The sequence below is a fragment of the Zingiber officinale genome, chromosome 4B, assembly GCF_018446385.1.
Source record: "Zingiber officinale cultivar Zhangliang chromosome 4B, Zo_v1.1, whole genome shotgun sequence".
Lineage (NCBI taxonomy): Eukaryota > Viridiplantae > Streptophyta > Magnoliopsida > Zingiberales > Zingiberaceae > Zingiber > Zingiber officinale.
In genome coordinates, this window is record NC_055993.1 from 124,156,295 (window position 1) to 124,161,556 (window position 5,262).

Below are 5,262 nucleotides of genomic sequence, written 5' to 3' on the forward strand. Positions count from 1 at the left end.
TTATTCAAGTACGTTAGAGAACAATTAATTTTAACTTTGAACCTTTTGTCATTATCAAAACTCGGGTTCGATCGTCGGATGTTTCCTGCACTAACAATCTCCCCCTTTTTGATTATGACAACCGAAATTCAAAGTTAAGTAAAAAAAAAGCAATAATGATCTTCACAGTTTAAGTAAGACGCATAAGCATGCTTAAGTAAATACATGAAACAAACTTAAGCCTTTGACGATGTATGCTCTCCCTTAATAAGAGTCCTTTAATTTGAATTTTAAGTTCTGCTTTGAATATTTCTACTCTCCCCCTTTGCTATACATCAAAATAAACAAGGGGGTAATAGGGAATTTGTGATTAATGACCTTAGCTTTAACTTTTTAAAAAATGTTTAGAAAAGATAACGAATTTAATATAAATAGAGGGATAAAGACTTTGCTTTTTGAAATTAATAGTCTTGTAAAACGTTTAGCTAAGTTAATGTTTAAGGACTCACAAGAGATCTTTTAAGATAGCTTTAAAAGATTAAGTTTGAAAATAATTTTAGCTAAGAAAAATAACTTAGCAACATTCAAAAAAGTACATAGATAACTTTTGAGGAGCCTTTTTTTGAGACAAGTTAGCTAGATTCGAAAATTTAGATCTTGTAGATTTGAAGTACTTAGGTAAATTCTTTTGAAAAGAGTTTAGCTAAACTTGAGAAACTTTTTCAAAAAATGCTTAATTCCATTTGAGATATGACTTTTATCAAAATTAACTAAGTTTGAAGGTATTTTCTAAAAAGTACTTAATTCAATTCGAAAAAGACCTTTGAGGAAAATATTTAGCTTAGCTAATTTTGGAAACGGCTATAAAAGTCACTTAGCTAAAATGTTAGCAAGCTTTTTGAAAAACACTTAGTTGAAAACATTGAATTTTGAAAAATCCTTTAAAAGATAGTTTAAATTTGAAAAGATGCTTTAGCAAAAATTGAAATAACTTTGAAAATGTTATTAGTAAATATAGCAAGTTGAAAAGTACTTAGCTTTGATTTTGAAAAAGTGCTTTAAGAAGATATAGATTTGTAAAGTTGTAACTAAGGCCATGTTCACATAATTTCAAGAAGTCCTAAAGTCCAAGCATGAGTAACTTAAAAATATTAAAATTAAATAATTAATTTTCTTGCCCACATGTCTAACCAGTTAGCTACTAGCTGATTACTTAGAGATCAACATCTTTCACTTGGTTAGTCAAATTAAGTCAATTGTTCCAGTTAGATTTAACTAGGTCTGGATGACTTAATTTGATTAATGTAAGATTGGTTTTTAACGCCCAGACTTACTGCGATGCACAGAGATAAGCATTCTGAAGTCTAGGTTGTGCCCTATGCATCTCACACCGTTCTAAGTTTTTCAAACACAAACAAGTTATGCCTAGTGTGCTTGTGAGATGCTCTGGCTGAAACTAGGGGCACATGATTTCTAGGGTTAGTGCCTAGGTTAAGTCCAAATTTTTGAAAGTCTAGTAAAATTGGGATTTTGAAAATATTATTTTTCCTAAGATTTTGAATGATACAAGAACCAAGATGATTAAAGATAAGGAACATAAGGTCTATTCCACACAGCACATTCCTATTTGTCTTCTAAGTGCACTGAACTCAAGTTCAGGTAAGGGCTTTGTGAATATGTCAGCTAAGTTTGATTTGAACTCAACATAGTTAAGTACAATATCACCCCTAGCTATGTGATCCCTTACAAAATGATGTTTTACTTCTATATGTTTAGTTCTTGAGTGGTGAATTGAGTTTTTGGTTAGATTAATTGAACTTATGTTGTCAATTGAAATTTTAGTGTTCTGATATTTTAATTGGTAGTCTTTTAGGGTAGGTATCATCCATAATAGTTGAGATGCACATTCTCCTAGGGTTATGTACTCAGCTTCAGTGGTTGATAGAGCAACACAATGTTACTTTCCACTTGACCAACTTACTAGGCACTGACCTAGAAATTGACAGCTACCACTTGTGCTTTTTCTGTCTAGCTTGCATCCAGCATAGTCTGAGTCAGAATAGCTAGTTAGATTAAGAGTGCAAGTCCTAGGGTACCATAGTCCTACATTTAGGGTTCCCTTAATATATCTAAGTATTCTTTTAACATGAGTTAGGTGTGACTATTTTGCACAAGATTGATATCTTGCGCACATACCTACTGCAAAAAGAATGTCCAGTCGACTTGCAGTTAGGTACAGTAGACTTCCTATCGCACTTCGATAGTATTTCAAGTCTACTGGTTTTCTTTCTAAGTATGAGTCAATTTTAATATTGGTGGTCATTGGTGTGTTAATATTCTTCGAACACCTACCATACTCATTTCAAATTCATTTTCCATTAATTTGATAAATTCTTTTAAAAATCTTGAGTTGGTTGATCCAAAGATTATGTCGTCTACATAAATATGAGCAATAAAAATATCATTTTCTAGGGTTTTTACAAACAGGGTTGGATCTATCTGACCTTGGTTGAATCCTTTTGATATTACACTACAAGAAAAAAAGCCTAACAACAATAGTTTTTCACCGTTGTTGTAGTCACTTTAGAACTGTTGTTAAATGTCGTGTTGTTAAAGGGGGTGCCAAAGACAACAGGTTTTAACCGTTGTCTTTGAAGGCAAAGACAACAGTTTTACAACGGTAAAAAGTCGTTGTCTTTTCCTTCAAAGATAACAGTTTTTCACCGTTGTCTTTTAGTGTGTGCCTTTAATAGCATAACCTTCAACAACAGTTTTAAATTGCCTACGACAACGATGAAAAATCATTGTCTTTTTTCAGATAAAAAATAAAAAAATAATACACAATTTTTCAATATTATAAATCATTCAAAATACTAAATTTTAAAATAAAATTTAATATACAATTTTCTAACATTTGAAAATAATATCTACAACATTCTAAAGAAATTTCATAAGCAACCAACAAAATGATAACTAACAACACTATTAAAACAAAGGTAGAGCAATATAACATGAGATTTTCTGCTTGGATGTCGGTGAAGAGGCAGCACTGCAGCTCCTAGTGTTCCTTAACTTATTAAAGTCTCTTCTTTTTTTTTAGTTTTTCGGCATTCTTCCTAGTACTTTTGAGGACACCTACTCAAACAAAGACATATATTACAAATTAAAAAATTAAATTGTACACCCGATTCTAATTGCAATACTTAAATGTTACATAACCATAAAAACCAATTGATCTAATCATCTAACAGAAGTGCAAAAAGCGTTATCTATGTGACTTAAATTGTAACCTCTTGAAACAATATGGTGGCTCTTAAATTTCTTATGAAGCAAAATTTTCATTCTATGTCACTGCATACAAAGCTTCTATTATAAACCATGCAAATATTATTTTTCACAGTGATCAAGAAGCGTTAAATTCTAAAAGGGGCAATCTAGTGCAAAGGTTCCCACACACTCCATGTGATGCTGAGGAAGAAGTCATACATTAAATTCTAAAAGGGATCATTAAAAGAAAGAATGTCTTAAATAAAAATGAATCCAGAAAGTTACCATATGCTCTGGATTAATCCTTTAAGTTTACATTGATCATGAGCTAAATCATAAGAAGAGAAGTGGAGTGGCATGTTACATTAGTTGACTTTCTAATCTTTAGTTTAAGTTTCACCATTTAAAGAAACAAGTCAAATGTAGAAGACAAGCAAGAACTACTACACAATCAACGCAAATAATTGAATCATGCACTAAGGTCAAAGAAACTAAAGAAAACAAGCAGAAATTATCCACCTCAAATGTAGAAAATGTAGAGCGTCCAAACCATCTAGTCAGAGGGTTTGCTTCGAACTCAAATCCTACAAACATAGGATACAGAACAAAGCTAAGTATTAACATAATTCTAATAATCATAAACAACCTAGGTAGGTTAATCATCTGTTCTCCTTTTCTAGTGATTATTTACCTTCTTATATGTGTTGTAACGAATTCTAAATGGATTGAATAAGAACTTATGATTCATCTAATCAATCTCAGCAAAATTTGTAATGTTGAATTCAGAGCACGGAATGTTACATCAATGGCATTACGTTTTCAGGAATTAATATGGAAAAACTAAATTTACATTAGATCCAATCCAAGGAAAGGAATGCCAAGGGCTATGATATCTGGATCTCAAATTTTACCTAATTGATATTTCTTGTTATCAAATCAATTGATTGTTTGCTTAAAATTTAAGAGTTCTATAAAATTTCTAACATAATTACGAAACTGTCCAAATTCCATGCACAAGCACTTATATTATTTTTCCTGTACACCTGATGCATGGAAAGTAAGAATACCTTAACCAACTCTCGTAGAGGAATCGAAGGGACCAGGAAGATCCAATCCATTATTAATAAGTGACCTTTTCATCAAAAGAGAAGAACAACACCATTAGACGACGAAAGGATAAATCCTAACTGTCATTTGGATTGATTAATCGATCCCCATTTAGTTATTTGATTAAATTTTACTGTTAGCATGCATGCATTTATGAACTTTAATTCAATTAACTTATTAAACTAACATCCAATTAATCAATCATAATTAACAAAATCAGAACTTTAATTAACATTGTTAATGAAACCGATTACCCAATTCGGCTGCGTTGAGGGCAGAGCGTGCGGACATCGACTGTGTTGAGGGCAAGGGTCGGGTCTCTGTCAGAAGACTGCCAAGGATCTCAAGTCCTTGGCGGCGGCCGGGGCAGTGCCCTGCTTAGGTCACCAAGACGACGATGAATAGAGAAGGGGTTGGACGAAGACCCCATGTCGGCCGAGGGAGGTAGCAGAGGGCTCGTGCGGTTGGTGACGATGGGAATGTGGTAGACGTCTTCTGCGTCGGCACACGGTGGGGAGGGGAAGACGGAAGAGTCCGAAGTAGGGCCGGCGACTTCGAAGTCATGTGAGGGCGGCTTCAAAATCGCGAAAGATAAGAGAGGAAACGGCGGAGGTTAAGGGCAAAAGGAAAAAAAAAACAAATTTTGTAAATCAACGTTTCCTTTAAATAGATTACCCAACCGACTTTTTCCCATCCCTCGTTAGTTATCTGAATTACTTATAAATTCATTAAACAAACCCCAAATAAATCTAGAAATTTTTTCTAAAATTTAATAAGTGGTTATATAAATTCATTTTCCAATTATTTATAGATTTATTATTTTATTTTATTTTATTTTTCCCTAAATTCATTGAATTACTATAGATATAAAATATCTCGTTATATAAATTTCACTTCATCCATGAAAAT

The 5,262-nt window shown here is 32.6% G+C and overlaps 1 long non-coding RNA gene across 1 annotated transcript; it reads right to left on the minus strand.

Annotated features, from left to right (window-relative positions):
- Positions 1 to 2,928: 2,928 nt before the first annotated feature.
- On the minus strand, positions 2,929 to 4,966 carry LOC121977920. The gene is made up of 4 exons (XR_006111090.1): positions 4,608 to 4,966; positions 4,314 to 4,378; positions 3,766 to 3,830; positions 2,929 to 3,114 (listed from the first exon to the last, which is right to left on the minus strand). It is a non-coding gene; the product is annotated as an uncharacterized LOC121977920 (long non-coding RNA).
- Between the last annotated feature and the right edge of the window lie 296 nt (positions 4,967 to 5,262).